The 21,157-nt window shown below is 39.3% G+C and overlaps 1 protein-coding gene across 2 annotated transcripts in view; it reads left to right on the top strand.

The window, feature by feature from the left end:
* LOC123855933 (EZH inhibitory protein-like) overlaps positions 1-21,157 on the top strand; it is an 80,989-nt gene that overhangs the window by 17,816 nt on the left and 42,016 nt on the right. For both annotated transcript variants that reach the window (XR_010406111.1, XM_064574072.1), the window contains exons 2-4: positions 5,466-5,576; positions 5,847-6,236; positions 6,450-6,513. The gene's annotated coding sequence lies outside the window, so the exon portion shown is untranslated. The remainder of the gene's footprint in view (positions 1-5,465; positions 5,577-5,846; positions 6,237-6,449; positions 6,514-21,157) is intronic.

Here is a 21,157-nt window from a genome sequence, read left to right as displayed (position 1 = left end):
TAGGTGGCCTTCACATTGTTTAGTGCAATGAGACAATTGATATAATGTGGTAATTATCTGTCTAATAATCAGCTGTACTATACTTAGCTGTGGTAATATCTAGTATAGTTTCTTTTTAGGAGCCTTTGTTTTCTTTACTAATTTCAGTCTATTGATTACTGCTGTATTCAGGTTTCTTTTCCTTAGGCCAATTGCAATAATTCTGTTATTAGAATTTACGGGTATCAATTTGTACAAACGTTCTTAAAAATTTTTTAAGTAACTGCAAAATCTCCCTTCTAATTCCTGATAGTGTTCAGTTATATCTCTGCTCTTATTTTTCATCACGTTTGCCAGACGTGTTTCTATTGGGTTGTCTTTTCAAAGAACCAGATAGTGGTTGAATAGATTGCTATTTTATTTCTATTAATTTCTGTTTTATGTGTCTTAATGCCCTCCTCTTTGTAGTTATTTTGTTGGTGTTCGTCGAGCTTCCTGATTTGAATGTTTTCACGTATATTCAGTCTTTCTTTGTAGTGAATGTGTTTCAGGCTGCGAAATTTACTCTGAGGACTCTTGGTATTAACTTGCACAGGATTTGTTGGTTGTGTTTTACTATGGTTTATGTACTTTCACATTTTAAAAAATTTGAGTATAATTGAGACACGATATTACATTAGTTTCAGGTGTACAACATAGCGAGTCAACAGTTTAAACCTCATGTTGTGCTCGCCACACGTGTAGCTCCCACCTGTCGCCATACAACGCTATTGCGATATCATTGACGAGATTCCCAATGCTGTATCTTTTATTCCCGTGACTTACGCGTTCCATAACTGGAAGCCTGTGGTGTATTTTTAGTGTGTAACTGCTGCTTTGGATTTCTCCTGACCTGAGAATTTTCTTGGAAAGGCATTTGCGTCTGTTCAGGTACATAGTCCTTCTTCTTGCAATTAAATCGATCTTTCGTTGTTGGTTTTTTATTGTACTGTAATGTAGGGAATGCCTGCTTTTGACACCCATTAAGATTTCTTTTATGATCTAATACATATTTAGTTTGTATTTTCTTCTCTATTTGAATAAGAAGCATATTAATTTTCTTATTCAAATTTTCTGCATTTAAATTTTGTTTCTGCCTGACCTGTCACTTTCTGAGACCTCTGTTAAAGGTTCCACTGGGAGAGTGGATCGAATTCATCCCTCAGCTGACTAAATTTTATGTGCAGATGCATATCGATTGATTGATTCTTTTTTATCTAACATCAGTTGGAAGTATTTGTTGGCTTTGGGAAATAGGAGAAATGTATTCAGTGGTAGTGTGAGAGAGGGAATTTTCTAAATTCCTTTTATGATTCTACTTCTGGACAGCTTGTACTGAATGTAATTCAATACACATATACCTATGAAAACGTACTAGCAGATTGCTACCCCTGATAAGTAGGGCTGGGGGACGACCTTTGCTTCCTTTTATATAAAACCACTCTATTTGAATTCTTTTAAAACATGCATGTTTATAAGAATAATATAATAATATATATGATAATAATGTAATATAATGTAATAATAAAAATAATATTTAAAAAGGAATGGAAAAGAGAAGCCATTCCTGAATGATGTGAGGAACTCCATAGATGATTTGCCAGAGGAAAAAATATCAAACTTGCAAACATTCTAAAACCATCCTTTCAAGTCTCTAGCAACTGTTCAAAGAGTATATAGCAAGTGGAGAAACATTAGTTCATGCAAATGTGCTGAATCTCGGTAAGAACCATGAGAGACTGTGGCATTTGAGCCACACATTTTCTCTTCACCTCCTCCCCCTGGCTCAGTATGATGGAAGATCTACTCCGGGTAGCTACAGCTAAGAAGGTGGAGCTCCTTCTCCTGCCCACCCCCTCCCGTGCCCCGCCCCCCAACTCCAGAGCTACCGGTTCTCTGAGGGAGAGGCGGGCTGCCAGAATTTCTTCTCCTCATTCTCAGCGCTACGTTTCAGAAATTCTATTCCAGGCAAGCGCAGGTGAGAGATCTGCTGCTCCCTTACCCCACCTGGCCCCGATTCATCGGACAAAGATAGACTCCAGGTGTGACAGGCTGAGACTACGGGGCCCTAATCGCCCTTGCCCCAGCTCGCTTATAAGGCAGAATTGTCGCACCAGGAAAGTAAAGCTGACAAGATGGAGAGCTACTAGACTGGCCTAGAGTGTTGTTTGTACAGCAGGGGTATCCCTCTGAGGGAAGAGAGCCACCGTCCCCACTACTGGTTCTGGAGCGGCAGGAGGGCTGCCCAAGGGGAAAGGCAGGCTATAACTAGAGGCACCTCTGTAGCTCTCTCTAAGGGAGACTGTCCTGAAGGGGACTGAGTTCATTTGGAAAAGCATGGGAAAGTGCAGGCCTAAGGGTACTGTTGATGAGAATGGAGATCTTGGTAGTGAGCTTTTTAAGAGGGGGCTGGGAGCTCTGAACGTAACAAGCCAAAGGGTAGGGCATTTGGAATTTTGACAGAGCGAAGGAGGGAAAGAGATACCTAAGAAGAGTCTTCCTAGAGTTGGAGCCAGCATCAAAGAGTGACCTGAAAGATTACCCCTGCAAAGGGTCCCAAAGTTCAGAGGAACTGACTGTGGATCCGTTTATTGCCCAGGGAGGGCATTGTCAATAAAAGGAAAGCAATCAGCTGGAAATTAATGGAGGCTAAGAGCTGGAATTGAAACCAGTCGAGGCAGTCTGTGCAGAAGCTTAATGAAACTATCAGGAAAAGAGACTGTGAAAAGCCTCCTGGGAGAAGGGGAGTCAGGGAGACTGTGTGCATGCCCAAGGTCGTGCCCTTTCAGTGGTGACATCAGAAGCTGCACATTGCAGGGAAATAGACTTCACTAATCTGGTCCAGCCACATCACTACACAAATAAATGGGCAAAACAGCAAGTCCAGAGCAACTACTATATTGTAGCAACTCCAGAGCTGCTACAATATAGTACCTAAATCCCCCAGTTTTCACCAAAAATTGTAAGACCCAGAACGAAATAGGGAAGTGTGACCTATGCACTGGGTAAAAGACAAATCAGGCAACAAAAACTGCTTGTGGGAGGACCCAGAATTGGATCTAGCAGAAAGAGACCTCAAAGCACGTATAACAGATCTGGCCCAATAACTAAGGGACACTATGCTTAAAGGAATAAAGGAAGGCGTGATGACGATGTCTCCAAATAGAGACTATCCAGAAAGATAAATTCTAAAATGAAACCAATGGGGGAACTTCTGGATTTGAAGAGGATAATGACTGAAATGAAAAATTCGCCAGAGGGCCTCAAGAGTAAATTTGTTTTGGCAGAAGTAAGAAAGTGAACTTGAAGAGAGATTGGTAGAGGTCAGGCAATCCTAAAATCAGAGAAAAACAAGTAAAAAGAAAAATTAATAGAGCCTTGGAGAAATGCACGTTCAACGTTACATGTCCATCAAAAATATGAGCATACATGCAATGGGGTATACTAGAAGAGCGTAGACCAATAAAGGAGCGTAAAAAATATTCAAAGAACGCGTGGCTGAGAATTGCCTAAATTTGGTGAAAACTAATATGGGCATCTAAGAAGCTAAATGTATTCTAAGTAGGAAAAATCCATAAGGGATTCATACCCAGATTATGTACCACATCAGAGGAAAGTTTTTGAAAACCAAACACAAACCCTTGAAAGCGGCAAGACAAAAATGACTCCTACAAAGGACCTGCAATAAGATTAGCCGATTAGCAGAAAATTCCTCATCAGAAATAGTGGAGGGCAGAAGGCACTGTGCTAATATACTCCCAAGTGCTGAAAGGAAAAAACAATCTTGAACCAAGAAACATATACACATATATTTTATATATATACAAATATAAATATAAATATATATATTTATAGAGGGAGAGCGAGAGCTACTTTTTGCGAATGAAGCTTAAATATATTCCAGATAAATAAAAATTGAGAGAATCTGTTGCTAGCCGAGCCACCTTACAAAAAATACGAAAGGAAGTCCTTCAGGTGGAAAGTAAATGACACTAGAGAGTAACTTGACTTTGCGTGAAGAAAAGTGTCAGTAAAGGTAATGGCGTAGGCAATAATAAATGATAGTATAAGTTAAATATATCTTCCTGCTCTGAAAAGACTTTTAAAAAGAATTGCATGAAAGAATCTGTATAAATTTTATTTATAGGCTAATAGCATACAGCTATGTAATTGACAAAAAAACACGAAGGATGTGGGTGAGAGCAAAGCTATATGGGAGTAAGATAATAACACCAGATGTTAACTTGAATCCAGAGGAGCAAGCAAAGAGAACCAGAAATGGAAAATAAAACCAACTGTATAAACATAGACTCACACTCCTTCTCTCAGCTTTTAAAAAGTACATTTATTTATTTTAAGTTTATTGAAATATATTTGACATATAACGTGATGTAAGTTTACGGTGGACAACATGTGGGTTCTATACATTTATTTATAACCATATGATTGCCATTGTAGTGTTAGTTAATACCGCTCTCATGTCACATAATCTCTCAGCTTTTTTTTAAAGTCATAAAATTACATAAGTAATGATTATACATGGGCAGAAAGGCACTTCCAGTGACTGGTCCCTCTGGCTCAGTAGAGTGAGTAGGCACAAACACCCAGCTCTTAGTTTTTCCCTGTTAAGGGCTGGACTGTGTATCTAACAGCCTAACTTTCCCGGCTGTACGCTGAAGGTCCAGTCTTCCAATTAGCCTGCGTTAGGCATCGGAAGAGACAAAACTCTGTTAGAACTAATAAATTCAGCAAAGTTGTAGGATACAAAATCAATATACAAAAATCAGTTATGTTCCTATACACTAACAATGAAGTATGAGAGCAAGAATTTAAGAAAACAGTCCCATTTACAGTCTCACCAAAGGCAATAAAATCCTTAGGAATAAATGTGACCAAGGAAGTGAAAGAGCTGTATGCTGAAAAGTATGAAACACTGATGAAAAACTTGAAGAAGACACAAATAAATGGAAAGATGTCTTTGTTTTGCGTGGCCCTGGTGAACCTGTGAATGCCGATAAAGATTCCCAGCCCCACTCTTGACCTGTGAAATAGGATTTCTGCTGATGGGCCCAGAAAAAAGTGTTTTTAGAAGCTCCACATGAGTCCTAATGCAGCTAGTCCAAGGGCTTGCATTTGAGAACTACTGGACTTTTTTCTCATTTTTGCCTGTCTATATCTTGTCTCTGGCTTAGATTATAGCACTTGTAACACTTGATTGTATCTGTTTACTACTTTGTATTTCCAGTATTATTCTGATAAGCTTCTTGCCTGGAGGCATAGTAGGAACCTAAACATTCTCACGTGGTGGTGTCTGCCTTTCCTTTGGTCTTTCTCACTGAATATTTTCTCTTCTTCCTATCTTGTTTCTGCTTACCCATTGGGTGGGACTAATCTGGCAGTACTTTGTTCCCAGCCTACCCAACTATATATTTTCTTTCTCCTTACAGGATTTCCCATTTCTAACCCTCAGCTGATCTGCCTGCAAGGAAGAGGGGAAATGCCATGGGTTCCAGATTTAAGGGAAATTGAGGATGAAGAAGACCAAAGCACTTGACCGAGTGAGTGAACAAATTATGAAATAGGACATTTTCCAGGGTATTTTTTGGTGTGGATCCCTTTTTATTAGCCCTGGTGCTTATCTGGGGGACTCCTTTTGGTTTTGTGGTGGTGGTGGTGGTGGTGGTGGTTTTACAAATTTGAAATATTTCTTCAGCTTTGGAAATATTGCTTATATCATAAATGTCTCATCTTCATTTTTTCTCTCCTGTTCTTCTGAACCACCTTAACATTTCTTGCCTTTATGCTTCTCATTTTATTTTCTTCTTCAGCTGTACGTTGTGAGACCCTTCGGTTCAACATCATGAGCCTCAGCTACTTCCTGACTGCTATCCATTCCATCTATTGAGGTTTCTTTTTCTGCAGAGAGAGAGAGAAAAAAAAAAAGGAGACTGGGTGACTTAATGGGAGGAGAGAGAGATGAACAAAGGTTATGTGGAGAAGAGCAACTGATGTGTCAAATGCTATCGCCCAGGCTTGTTATGTCAAGGAAAGGCAGAGGAAGGTGGCAAGTGCTGTGTCAAGAAATGGTCTAAAGCTTCAGGGAATATGGTATCTCAACTGGGTCTCAGCAATGAGTCGGATTTCCGCAGATGAAGGTGGGAGAGGAAGAGCATGACACATGACAGCAACTGCAAAGGCTGTGGCCCTGTGACCAAACGGTGAGGCATGGGGGCATGAGGTGGCGGAGCCAGGGGGCTATCTGCAGTGTTGACTAGATCTATGACTGGGAGAACTATTCCAGGCCAAGTCATAGATCAGGCTAAGTAGGAATGGGGAGGCTGATGCTTCAAAGATGCTGCCAAACTGAAGGGATTTCTGGGAACGTATTACCGAAAATCTCCATTCATCTTACATTCCCTTTCTTTTTCTAGGTCTTTTTGTGTTTGGGCTTACTTCCTTGTGAGGTGGGACATGCCAGCACACTCTGGGATGGAAGTGAGTATTATGTCAATATGACAAACAGCTCAGTGTTTTTTTTAATTAAGAGACTTCGTTTTTTAGAATAGTTTTAAATTTACAGAAATATTGAGCAGATAGCATAGAGGATTCTCATATCATAGCCCCCCATCACAGTTTCCCCTGTTATTAAGATCTTGCGTTAGTGTGATACATTTGTTATAATTAATAAACTAGTACTAACACATTATTATTAACGAAGTCTGTAGTTTACATTGACATTCAGTCTTTGTGTTGTACATTCGGTGGGTTTTGAAAATGCAGAAAGTCATGTATCCACCATTACAGCATCAAACAGAATAGTTTCATCATCCTAAAATTCCTCTGTGCTTCACCTATTCATCCCTCCGCTACCAACTCCCGCTACATTGGACCACTGCTAGCCACTGCTAGTTCTGCCTTTTCCAGAATAGCATATAGGTGGAATCAGGCAGTTGTAGCCTTTTCAGACTGGCTTCCTTTCCTTACCAAAATGCATTAATGCTTCCTTCATGTCTTTTCATGTCTTGATAGCTCATGACTTTTTATCCCTGAATCATATTCCATTGCATGGAATAGCACACTTTGTTTATCCATTCATCTAGAGAAGGGCATCTTAATCGCTTGCCAGTTTTGACAGAAAGCTGCACATTTGTGTGTAGGTTTTTGTGTTGACATAGGTTTTCTTTTTCTTTTAACTGCTTTATTGAGGTTATGACTGACATACAGAAAGCTGTAGATATTTAATGTATACAGCTTGATGCGTTTGGAGGTAAGTATACACCTCTGAAACTATTATTACAGTCAGTGCCATAAAATCATCCATCACCTTCAAAAATTTCCTCTTGCCCCTGAAACCCAGGTTTGACTCCAAGGTTGAATTCTTTTTTTTTTTTTTTTTTTTTTAATTTTTATTGAAATTCTAGTTAGTGAACATACACTGTAATATGGTTTCAGGAGTGGAATTCAGTGATTCATCACTTACATACAACACCCAGTGCTCATCACAACAAGTGCCCTCCTTGATCCCCATCACCTATTTGACCCATCCCCCTCCCACCTCCGTTCACCAACCCGCAGTTTTTTTCTCAATCATTAAGAGTCTCTTATGGCTTGTCCCCCCCACCCCACCTCCTGTTTCCCCCTTCCCATATGTTCATCTGTTTTGTTTCTTAAATTCCACATGTGAGTGAAATCACATGGTATTTGTCTTTCTGTGACTGCCTTATCTTGCTGAGCATAATACACTCTAGCTCCATCCACATCGCTGCAAATGGCAAGATTTTATTCTGACACAAGTTTTCAATCAGTTTGGCATATCCCTAGGAATGTGATTTCTGTATCGTATGATAAAACTATGTTTAAATTTGTAAGGAACTGCCAAAATGACTTCCAAAGTGGCTGTGCCATTTGGCATGTCTTCCCGCAATGAATGAGGGTTCCTGCTGCTCCACACCCCTATCAGCATTTTGTACATCAGGTTTGTTTTTGTGTTTTATTTTTTTATTTTTAGCCACTCTAGTAGATGTATAGGGGTATGTCATTGTTTTAAATTTCAGTCCCCTTATGACGTAGATGATGTTGCCTATTCATATGCTTGTTTGCCTTTTCTATATCTTCTTTGGTGAGGTATATTTTCAGCTCTTTTCCCCATTTTTAAATTGCATTATTTTTTTCTTAATGTTTCGTTCTGAAAGGTCTTTGTGTATTTGGAAATGAGGTCCTTTGTCACATATGTTTTGTAAATATGTTTTATCATTCTGTGGCTTGTCTTTATGTTGTCTTAACAGGGTCCATCACGAAACAGAACTTTTTAATTTTACTAAAGTCCAACTTCTCAAATTTTTATTTCGTTGTGTTATACTGAAGTGTCATGACCAAACCCAGGGTTATCTAGATTTTCTCCTGCGCTGTATTTTATACGTTTTCCAGTTTTGGTTTTACATATAGGTCTATGATCCATATTGGGTTAATTTTTATGAAAGATACCAGGTCTGTGTCTAGCTCCTTTTCTTCCTTTCCTTTTCTTTCTTTCTTTCTTTCTTTTTTTTTTTTTTTTGGCATATGGACATCCAGTTCCTACAGTGCCATATATTGAAAGACTGTTCTTTTATCACTGAATTGTCATTTGACTTTATTTTTTTTAAAATTTTATTTTATTATGTTATGTTAGTCACCATACAATACATCATTAGTTTTTGATGTAGTGATCCAGGATTCATTGTTTTCATATAACACCCATTGCCCCATGCAGTACGTGCCCTCCTTAATACCCATCACCGGGCTAACCCATCCCTCCAACCCCCTCCCCTCTAAAACCCTCAGTTTGTTTCTCGGAGTCCATAGTCTCTCATGGTTCATCTCTCCCTCCGATTTCCCCCCTTCATTTTTCCCTTCCTTCTCCTAATGTCCTCCGTGCTATTCCTTATGTTCCCTAAATAAGTGAAACCATATGATAATTGACTTTCTCTGCTTGACTCATTTTACTTAGCATAATCTCCTCCAGTCTGAATCCATGTTGATGCAAACGTTGGGTATTCATCTTTCCGATGGCTGAGTAATATTCCGTTGTATATAGGGACCACATCTTTTTTACCCATTCATCTGTTGAAGGGCATCTCAGCTCTTTCCACAGTTTGGCTATTGCGGACATTGCTGCTATGAACATTGGGGTGCAGATGGCCCTTCTTTTCACTACATCTGTGTCTTTGGAGTCAATACCCAGTAGTGCAATTGCTGGATCATAGGGTAGCTCTATATTTAATTTCTTGAGGCACCTCCACAGTGTTTTCCAAAGTGGCTGTACCAACTTGCATTCCCACCAACAGTGTAAGAGGGTTCCCCTTTCTCCACGACCTCTCCAGCATTTGTTGTTTCTTGTCCTGTCCATTTTGGCCATTCTAACTGATGTAAGGTGGTATCTCAGTGTGGTTTTGATTTGCATTTCCCTGATGGGTAATGATGATGAACATTTTTTCATGTGTCTGTTAGCCATTTGTATGTCTTCTTTGGAGAAGTGTCCGTTCATGTCTTCTGCCCATTTTTTGACTTGATTATTTGTCTTTTGGGTGTTGAGTTTGAGAATTTCTTTATTGATCTTGGCTACCAGCCCTTTATCTGTATCTTCTCCCATTCTGTGGGTTCCCTCTTTGTTTTGTGTGTCTGTTTTTTTTTTAAAGATTTTATTTTTTATTTATTTGACAGAGAGAGACACAGCAAGAGATGGACCACAAGCAGGGGGAGTGGGAGAGGGAGAAGCAGGCTTCCCGCAGAGCAGGGAGCCCGATGCGGGGCTCGATCCCAGGACCCTGGGATCATGACCTGAGCTGAAGGCAGACGCTTAACGACTGAGCCACCCAGGCGCCCCTGCCTCTTTGTTTTGTTGACTATTTCCTTTGCTGTGCAGAAGCTTTTTATCTTGATGAAGTCCCAAAAGTTCATTTTTGCTTTCGTTTCACTAGCCTTGGGAGATGTATCTTGAAAGATGTTGCTGTATCCGTTGTCAAAGAGGTTACTGCCTATGTTCTCCTCTAGGATTTGGATGGATTCCTGTCTCACATTGAGGTCTTTCATCCATTTTGAGTTTATCTTTGTGTATGGTGTTAGAGAATGTTTGAGTTTCATTCTTCTGCATGTGGCTGTCCAGTTTTCCCAGCACCATTTATTGAAGAGACTGTCTTTTTTCCATTGCATGTTTTTTCCTGCTTTGTTGAGGAGTATTTGACCATAGAGTTGAGGGTCCATATCTGGGCTCTCTATTCTTTTCCATTGGTCTATATGTCTGTTTTTGGGCCAGTACCATGCTTTGTCTTGGTGATCACAGCTTTGTAATATAGCTTGAAATCGGGCAACGTGATGCCCCCAGCTTTGTTTTTCTTTTTCAACATTTCCTTGGTGATTCGGGGTCTTTTCTGACTCCATACAAATTTTAGGATTGTTCCAGCACTCTGAAAAATGTCACTGGAGTTTTGATCAGGATGGCATTGAAGGTATAGATTGCCCCAGGTTGCATAGACATTTTAACAATGTTTATTCTTCCGATCCATGAGCATGGAATGTTTTTCCATCTTTTTGTGTTTTCTTCAATTTCTTTCATGAGTGTTCTGTAGTTCCTAGAGTATAGATCCTTTACCACTTTGGTTAGGTTTATTCTGAGGTATCTTATGGTTTTTGGTGCTATTGTAAATGGATTCGTTTCTCTAATTTCTCTTTCTACAGTTGCACTGTTAGTGTATAAGAAAGCAACTGATTTCTGTGCGTTGATTGTGTATCCTGCCCCATTACTGAATTGCTATATGGGTTCTAGCAATTTTGGGGTGGAGCCTTTTAGATTTTCCACATAAAGTATCATGTCATCTGCGAAGAGAGAGTGTTTGACTTCTTCTCGGCCAATTTGCATACCTCTTATTTCTTTTTGTGGTCTGATTGTTGTTGCTAGGACTTCTAGTACCATGTTGAACAACAGTAGCAAGAGAACAGTAGATCAGAGCAACGAAACTAGAAGCTGGTTCTTTGAAAGAATTAATAAGATCGATAAACCACTGGCCAGACTTGACCAAAAGAAAAGAGAAAGGACCCAAATTAATAAAATTATGAATGAAAGGGGAGAGATCATGAGTAACACCAAGGAAATAGAGTCAATTATTAGAAACTATTATCAACAACTATATGCCAATAAACTGAGCAACCTGGATGAAATGGATGCCTTCCTGGAAACTATAAACTGCCAAGACTGAAATAGGAAGAAATTGACAGCCTGACTAGGCCAATAATCAGTAACGCGAGTGAAGCAGTGATCAAAAACCTCCCCAAAAACAAGAGTCCAGGGCCTGATGGATTCCCTGGGGAATTCTACCAAACATTCAAAGAAGAAATAATACCTATTCTCCTGAAGCTGTTTCAGAAACTAGAAACAGAAGGGAAGCTTCCAGACTCATTCTATGAGGCCAGCATTACCTTAATCCCCAAACCAGGCAAGGACCCCATCAAAAAGGGGAATTTCAGACCGATATCCCTGATGAATATGGATTCCCCAAAATCCTCAACAAAATCCTAGCTAATAAGATCCGACAATACATTAAAAGGATCATCCACCATGACCAAGTGGGATTTATCCCTGGGATGCAAGGGTGGTTCAACATTTGCAAATCTATCAGCGTGATAGAACACATTAATAAGAGGAGAGAGAAGAGCCATATGATCCTCTCAATTGATGCAGAAAAAGCATCTGACAAAATACAGCATCCTTTCCTGATTAAAACTCTTCAGAGTATAGGGATAGAGGGAACATTCCTCAAGTTCATAAAATCCATCTATGAAAAACCCACAGCGAATATCGTCCTCAATGGGGAAAAGCTGAGAGCCTTTCCCTTAAGATCAGGGACACATCAAGGATGCCCACTCTCGCATAAGTATTGTTCGACAGTTATTTGACTTTAAATGGGTGGGTCTGTTCCTAGGCTCTCTTCTGTTCCATTGATCTGTTTGTCTCTTCTTTTGCTAAAACCAGTCTTGATTAGTGTGGCTTCATAGGGAATCCTGAAGTCATATGGTATCAGTCCTCGACTTTGTTCTTTTTGACTATTATGTTGCTTATTCTGGATCTTTTGCCTTTCCTTACAAAGTTTAGTTTTTTAAAAGATTTATTTATTTATTTGAGAGAGAGAGAGCGAGCGCGAGCGAGTTGGGGGAGGAGTAGAAGGAGGGGGAGGGAGAGAATCTCAAGCCGACTCCCCACTGAGCGTGGAGTCCAATGTGGGGCTCACTCTCATGACCCTGAGATCATGACCTGAGCTGAAATCTGGAGTCGGACGCCTAACTGACTGAGCCACCCAGGTGCCTCTCCCTATAAACTTTAGAATCAGATTTTCAATATCCATAAAATAATTTGCTACAATTTTGATTGGGGTTGCATTAAATCTATAGATCAAGTTGGGAAGAAATGATATCTTAACCATGTTGAGTCTTCCAATCCATGAACACGGAAGATCCCTCAATAAAGATTTATTTAGATATTTATTTTTCTTTGTCAGACCTTTGTACTTTTCCCTATATATCCTGTACATATTTTATTAGATAAGTATTTCTTTGGGGGGTGGACTGCTAATGTAAATGGCATTGTGTTTTTAATTCCAATTCCAATTGTTAATTGCTGGTTTATAAGGAAAAAAAATGGACTTTTGTGTATTATTACCCTTATATTCTACAACCTTGCTGTAGTTGCTGATCAGTTCCAGGAGTTTATTTATTTTTTTGTCCATTCTTTGGAATTTTCCTTCTTTATTGAAGAAGGGTCAACACACAGTGTTGCATTAGATTCAGGTGTACAACATAGTGATCTGACAACTCTATATGTTATTCTATGCTTACCACAAGTGATAACACTATTACAATACCGGTGACTATATTCCCTATGCTGTACCTTTCATCCCTGTGACTTATTCATTCCATAGCTGGATGCCTGTACCTTCCACTCCCCTGTACCCGTTTGGTGCATCCTCCCCATCTCACCACACAGCAACCATCAGTTTTTTTCTCTGTATTTATGGGTATGTTTCTGCTTTTTTGTTTCTTTGCTCATCTGTTTTGTTTTTTAGATTCCACATGTAAGTGAAATAATATCATATTTGTCTTTCTCTGTCTGACTTATTTCACTTAGCATAATACCCTCTAGGTTCATCCATGTGGTCACAAATGGCAAGATCTGATCCTTTTTATGGCTGAATAACATTCCATCCTGTATGTATTTACATCTATCTACCTATCTACAGCACATCTTCTTTATCCATTTATCAATCTGTGGACACTTAGGTTGCTTCCATAACTTAGCTATGATAAATAACGCTGAACTATATATAGGGGTGCTTATATCTTTTCAATTCAGTATTTTCGTTTTTGTTGGATAAATAGTAGCAGAATTATTGGATCATATGGCCTCCCTCCCTCCCTTCCCCATTCCCTCCCTCCCTCCCTCCCTCCCTTCCTCCTTCCCTCCCTTCCTCCCTTCCTCCTTTCCTTCTTTCCTTCCTTCCTTCTGGTATAGTTGACATACGATGTTGTATTAGTTTCAGGTGTACAAGATAGTGATTCAACAAGTTTATGCATTATGCTGTGCTCACAACAAGCATACCTATCATCTGTTACCATACAAGGGTATTACAATATCATTGACTACATTCCTTATGCTGTGCCTCTTATTCCCATGACTTACTCATTCCATAACTGGAAGTCTGTGTCTGCCATACCCCTTTACAAAATTTTGCCCATTTCCACACCCGCCCTCCCCTCTGGCTCTATTTTTAAGTTTTTGTGGAACCTTCATACTGTTTTTCACAGTGGCTGCACCAGTTTGCATTCCCACCAGCAGTGCATGGGGGTTCCTTTTTCTCCACATCCTCGCCAGCACTTGTTAGCTCTTGTCTTTTGGTTCTAGCCATTCTGACAGGTTTAAGGTGATATCTCATTGTGGTTTTGATTTGCGTTTTCCTGGTGATTAGTGATATTGAGCATCTTTTCATGTGTCTGTTGGCCATCTGTATGTCTTCTTTGGAAAAATGTTTACTCAGGTCCTCTACCCATTTTTAAAATGGATTATTTGGGGTTTTTTGGTGTTGAGTTGTAGAAATCCTTTATATATTTGGATTTGGATATTAACCCGTTATCGCATATACCCTTTGCAAATATCTTCTCCCATTCGGTAGGTTGCCTTTTCCTTTTATCGATGGTTTTCTTTGTTGTGCAAAAGCTCTTAATTTTGATAGAATGCCAATAGTTTATTTTTGCTTTTGTTTCCCCTGCCTGAGGGGACATATTTAGAAAAATGTTAGTAAGGCTGATGTCAAAGAGATTACTGCCTATGTTTTCTTCTAGGAGTTTCATGGTTTCAGGTCTCACATTTAGGTCTTTAATCCATTCTGACTTTATCTTTGTGGACAGTGTAAGAAAGTGGTCCAGTTTCATTCTTCTGCAAGTAGCTGTCTTGTTCTCCCAACACCATTTATTAAAGAAACTATCTTTTCCCCCATTGTATATCCTTGCCTCCTTTGTCAGAGATTAATGGACCATTTATAAATGTGGGTTTATTTCTGGGCTCTCTGTTCTGTTCTCTTGATCTGTGTGTCTCTTTTTGTGGCAGTACCATGCTGTTTTGATTACTACAGCTTTGTAGCATATCTTGCAATCTAGGGTTGTGATACCTCCAGCTTTGTTCTTCTTTTTCAAGATGGCCTTTGCTATTTGGGGTCCTTTGTGGTTCCATACAAGTCTTAGGATTATTTGTTGTCGTTCTGTGAAAAATGCTGTTGGTATTCTGATAGGCATTGCACTGAACCTCTAGATCGCCTGGGTAGTATGGGCATTTTAACAATATTAATTCTTCCAGTCCATAAGCATGGTATACATTTCCAATTGTTTGTGTTGTCTTCAATTTCTTTCATCAGTGTTTTTTAGTTTTCAGGCTACTGCTCTTTTACACCCTTGGTTGAGTTTATGCCTAGGTATTTTATTTTTTGGTTCAATTGTAAATGGGATTGTTTGCTTAATTTCTCTTCCTGCTACTTCATTATTGGTGTATAGAAATGCAACAGATTTCGGTATATGAATTTTGTATCCTGCGACTTTACTGAATTCATCTATTACTTCTAATAGTTTTTTGGTGACGTCTTTAGAGTTTGCTTAGCATCGTGTCATCTGCAAATAGTGTCAGTTTTCTTCTTCATTACCACTTTGGATGCCTTTTATTTCTTTTTGTTGTCTGATTGCTGTGGCCAGGACTTCCAGTATTATGTTGTGTAAAAGTGGTGAGAGTGGACATCCTTGTCTTGTTCCTGATCTTGGAGGAGAAGCTCTCAGTTTTTCACCATTGAGTATGACGTTAGCTGTGGGTTTGTCATATACAGCCTTTATCGTGGTGAGGTATGTTCCCTCTAAACCTGCTTTGTTGAGGGTTTTTATCAGAAACAGATTTTGAATTTTGCCAAATGCTTTTTCTGCATCTGTTGAGATGATCGTATGATTTCTAGCCTTCATTTTGTTAATGTGGGTGTGTCATATTGATTGATTTGTGCATATTGAGCCCCCCTTGCATCCCTGGAATAAATCCCACTTGTTTATGGTGAATTATCCTTTTAATGTATTGTTGAGAGCAGTTTGTTAATATATGCTTGAGGAATTTGCATCTATGTTCTTCAAGGGTATTGGCCTGTAGTTTGTTTTTGTTTTCTTGTAGTGTCTTTGTCCAGTTTAGTATGAGGGTGGTATTGGCCTTATAGAATGTATTTGAAAGCTGTCCTTCCTCTTCTATTTTTTTGGAAGACTATGAGAAGAATAGGTATCAACTCTTCTTTATCTCTTTGGCAGAACTTACCTGTGAATCCATCTGGTCCTGGACTTCTGGTTGTTGAGAGGTTTTTATTTGTTTTTTGGGTTTTGTTTTTGAGAGTTTTTTTTTTTATTCTTATGTTAATCCCCATACATTACATCATTAGTTTTAGATAAAGTGTTCCATGATTCATTGTTTGTGCACAACACCCAGTGCTCCATGCAGAACGTGCCCTCCTCAATACCCACCACCAGGCTAACCCATCCTCCCACCCCCCTCCCCTCTAGAACCCCGTTTGTTTTTCAGAGTCCATCGTCTCTCATGGTTCGTCTACCCCTCCGATTTCCCCCGCTTGTTTTTGAGAGTTTTTTGATTACCAATTCAATTTCTCTACTAGTAATTAATCTGTACAGATTTTCTATTTCTTCTTCATTCAGTTTTGGAAGATGATATGTTTCTAGGAATTTATCCATTTGTTTTAAGCTGTCCAATTTGTTGGCATGTAAATTTTCATAGTAGTCTGTTAAAATCCCTTCTTTTCCACGCTACATCCGTTGTTACTTCTCCTCTTTCATTTTTTAAAAATTTTATTTAAATTCGAGTTAGTTAACATATAGTGTAGTATTGGTTTCCGGAGTAGAATTAAGTGACTCATCACTTACATATACACCCAGTGCTCATTCCAGCAAGTGCCCTCCTTAATACCCATCACCCATTTAGCCCATCCCCCCACCTACCTCCCCTCCCGCAACCCTTACTTTGTTCTCTTAACTATAGAGTGTCTTATGATTTGCCTCCATCTCTGCTTTTATCTCTTTTTACTTTGCCTTCCCTTTGCATGTGTTCATCTGTTTTGTTTCTTAAATTCCACATGAGTCAAATCATATGATATTTGTCTTTCTCTGACAGACTTATTTTGCTTAGCGTACTACCTTGTAATTCCATCCATGACATTGCAAATGGCAAGATTTCATTCCTTTTGATGTCTGAGTAATATTCGATTTTGTGTGTGTGTGTGTGTGTATACATATCTATATTATATATATGTATATATATGTATATATATGTGTGTGTATATATATATATATATATATATATATACATATACATATATATATCTTCTTTATCCATTCATCCATGAACATTTGGGCTTTTTCCATAATTTGGCTATTGTTGATAGTGCTGCTATAAACATTGGGGTGCACAGGCCCCTTCAAATCAGCACTTTTGTATCCCTTGGATAAATATCTTGTAGTGCAATTGCTGGGTTATAGGGTAGTTCTATTTTTAACTTTTTGAGGAAACTCCATACTGTTTTCCAGAGTGGTTGTACCGGTTTGCATTCCCACCAACAGTGCAAGAGGGTTCCCCTTTCTCCACATCCTCACCAACATCTGTCGTTTCCTGAGTTGTTTATTTTAGCCATTCTGACAGGTGTGAGGTGGTATCTCCTTGTGCTTTTGAGTTGTATTTTCCTGATGATGAGTGACGTTCAGTACTTTTTCACGTGTCTGTTAGCCATTTGTACGTGTTCTTTGGAGAAATGTCTGTTCATGTCTTCTGCCCATTTCTTAAGCGGATTATTTGTTTTTTGGGTGTTGATCTTTACAGATTCTGGATACTAGCCCTTTATCTGATATGTCATTTGAAAATATCTTCTCCCATTCCGCCAGTTGCCTTTTGGTTTTGTTGATTATTTCCTTTGCTGTGCAGAAGCTTTTTGTCCTGAAGAGGTCCCAATAGTTCATTTTTGCTTTTGTTTCCCTTGCCTCCAGAGACGTGTCTAGTAGGAAGTTACTGCAGCTGAGGTCGAGGAGGTTGCTTCCTGTGTTCTCCTCTAGGATTTTGATGGTTTCCTGTCTTACATTTAGGTCTGTCATCCATTTTGAATTTATTTTTGTGTATGGTGTAAGAAAGTGATCCAGTTTCTTTCTCCAGCATGTCGCTGTCCAGGTTTCCCAACACCATTTGTTGAAGAGACTGTATTCTATTGGATATTCTTTCCTGCTTTGTGGCAGATTAGTTGACCATAGAGTTGTGGGTCCATTTCTGGGTCTCTCTATTCTGTTCCATTGATCTATGTGTCTGTTTACTTACTTGGGCGTTCTCTTTTTTTCTTGATGAGATTGGTAAAGGCTTATCAGTTTTGGTTATCTCTTCAAAGAACCAGCTCTTGGTTTCTTTGATCTTTTTATTGCTTTTGTTTGTTTGTTTGTTTGTTTTTAGTCTCGATTTCTCCTCTGATCTTATTATTTCCTTCCTTCTCTTCACTTTGGGTGTGTGTGTTCTTCTTTTTCTAGTTCCTTTAGGTGTAAAGTTTGATTGTTTATTTGAGACTTTTCTTGTTTCTTGAGGCTGGCCTGTATCACTCTAAATTTCCCTCTTGGAAATGCGGTCGCCGTGACCCAGTGATTGTGTTTTCATTTTCATTTGTACCCATGTATTTCTTTTATTTCCTCTTTGATTTCTTTGTTGACCCATTGGTTGTTTAGTAACATGTTGTTTAGCCTCCACATGTTTGTGTTTTTCCCAATATTTTCTTAAAATTGATCTCTAGTTTCATACTGTTGTGGTTGGAAAAGATGCGTGATAGAATTTCAATCTTCTTAGATTTAGTTGAGACATATTTTGTGGCCTAACGTGTGACCTGTTCTGGAAAATGATGCATGGGCTCTTGAATGTGTTTTCTGTTGTTTGTGGATGGAGTGTTCTGTAGATATCTTTTGAGTCCACATGGTCTGTTGGGTCGTTCAAAGACACTGTTTCCTTATGGATTTTATGCCTGGTTGATCTATCCATTGATGTAAGTAGGGTGTTAAAATCCCCTATTATTGTTGAATTCCTGCCAGTTTCTCCCTTCATATCTGTTAATGTTTTTATATCTGTTAATGCTTGGTATGCTCTTTATGTATTTAGGTGCTCCAGTGTTGGGAGCGTAGACACTTAGAATTGTTATATCGTCTTGTTGGGTTGTTCCCTTTATCATTATGTAAAGCCCTACTTTGTGTCTTGTTAAAGTCGTTGTGGTATAGTCTGCTTTGTCTGATGCAAGTATTGCTACCTTGGCTTTTTTTTTTTTTTCACTTCCATTTTTCACTTCCATTGTTCCATAGAATATCTTTTCTTTCCCTTCACTTTCAGTCTGTATGTGTCTTTAGGTCTGAAGTGAGTCTCTTGTAGGCAGCATATAGCGGGTCTTGCTTTTTTTTATCCATTCCTCCATCCTGTGTCTTTTGATTGGAGCAATTAGACCATTTGTATTTAAAGTAATTCTTGATAGGTATGTATTTACTGCTGTTTTATTAATTGTTTTCTGCTTTTCATAGCTCTTCTCTGTTCCTTTCTTTTTCTCTTGCTCACTTGCATTTGATTGATGACTTTTTTCAGTGTTCTGCTTGGCTTTCTTTCTCTTTATATTTAGTGTACCTATTATAGGTTTCTGGTGTTTGGTTATCATGAGGTTCATATAGAACATCCTAAGTATATAGCAGTCTATATTACATTGATGGTCACATGAGTTTGGACACTGCCTTTTTTATTTTTGTAAAGATTTTATTTATTTATTTGACAGAGAGAGAGAGAACACAAGTAGGCAGAACAGGAGGGAGAGGGAGAAGCAGGTTCCTCGCTGAGCAGAGAGCCCAACACGGGGCTCGATCCCGGGACCCTGGGATCATGACCCGAGCCCAAGGCAGACGCTTAATCGACTGAGCCACCCAGGTGCCCTATAAGTAACTTTCTAAGTGAGTGCTCTAGTACCTTTGCTGTACGTTTACTTTTACTCATGTAATTTATTCATTTCATAATTTTCTTACTTCTAATTATGGCCCTTTCTTTTCCACTTAAAGACCTCCCTTCCATATTTCTTCTAAGGCCAATTTAGTGGTGATGAACTCCTTTAACTTTTAATTGCCTAGGAGACTGTATAGTTCCTTGATTTCTAAATGATAACCTTGCCGGCTAGAGTACTGTGGGTTGTAAGCTTTTTGTTTCAGCACTTTGAATATATTATGCCACTTTTCTTTGGCCTGCAAAATTTCTGCTGAAAAATCAGCTGGGAGCCTTATGCAGTTTCCCTTCTCCATTACTAGTTTTTTCTCTCTTGCTGTTTTTGGTTTTTGGTTTGGATGTTTTTTGTTTGTTTGGTTTTGGTTTTGTTTTAGAGAAGGGGCGGGGAGGAGAAGGAGGAGAGGGAGAGAGAGAATCTTAAGCAGGCTCCATGCCCAGCACGGAGCCCAACACGGGGCTCCGTCTCACAACCCTGAGATCATGACCTGAGCTGAAGTCAGGAGTTGGATACTTAACTGACTGAGCCACCCAGGCACCCCTCTCTTGCTGTTTTGAAAATTGTCTCTTCATCTTTAGTCCTTGGCATTTTAATTATTATGTTTTGTGGTGTGGACCTCCTTGGGTTCATCCTGTTTGGAACTCTCTGTGCTTCCTGAAGCTGGATGTCTGTTTCCTTCCCCAGGGTAGGGAATTTTCCACCTGTTCTTTCTTCAGATTGGTTTTTTATCCCTTTCTATCTCTCTTCTCCTTCTGGGATTCCTAAAATGCAAATATTTGTTCATTTGATGTTGTCTGAAAGATCCCTTACCTATTCTCATTTTTTTAAGCTCTTTTTTTTCCTTTGCTGTTCAGCTTGGGTGCTTTCCATTCCGCTTCCAGATTGCTGATCTGTTCTTCTGCATCCTCTAATCTCCTGTTGATTCTGTCTAGTGCATTTTTCATTTTGGTTATTGTATTTTTCAACCCTGATTGGTTCTTTTTAAAATTTTCTATCTCTCTTTTTTTTTAAAGATTTTATTTATTTATTTGACAGAGAGAGAGAGTGAGAGAGCACAAGCAGGGGAAGCAGCAGCAGGAGGGGGAGAGCAAGAAGCAGTCTCCCCGCTGAGCAGGGAGCCTGATTCGGGGGCCCAGCCCAGGACGCTGTGATCATGACCTGAGCTGAAGGTAGACACTTAACCGAGTGAGCCACCCAGGCACCCCGATATATTTTCTGTCTCTTTGTTGAAGGTCTCACTAAGTTCCTCCACTCTCCTCTGCAGCCTGGTGAACATCTTTATGGCCATGACTTTGAACTCGTTACCAGGTAGATTGGTTATCTCTGTTTCATTTAGTTCTTTTTCTGAGGTTTTGTTTTGTTCTTTCTTTTGGATCCTATTCCTTTGTCTCCTCATTTGGCTTGACTTTCTGTGTTTGTTTCTATGAATTAGGTAGAACAGCTACTTCTCCTAACCTTGCAAGAATGGCCTTGTGTACAGTCATCCCCTGTGTAGACTGTGTGTACCTGGTGACTTTGGCTGGATAGCTGGAGCTGTG

This window comes from Mirounga angustirostris, unplaced genomic scaffold (genome assembly GCF_029215605.1).
Source record: "Mirounga angustirostris isolate CCGP_5_RB_7025 unplaced genomic scaffold, mMirAng1.0.hap1 SCAF_11, whole genome shotgun sequence".
Taxonomy (NCBI): domain Eukaryota; kingdom Metazoa; phylum Chordata; class Mammalia; order Carnivora; family Phocidae; genus Mirounga; species Mirounga angustirostris.
This window is presented reverse-complemented; position numbering and strand designations above follow the sequence as displayed.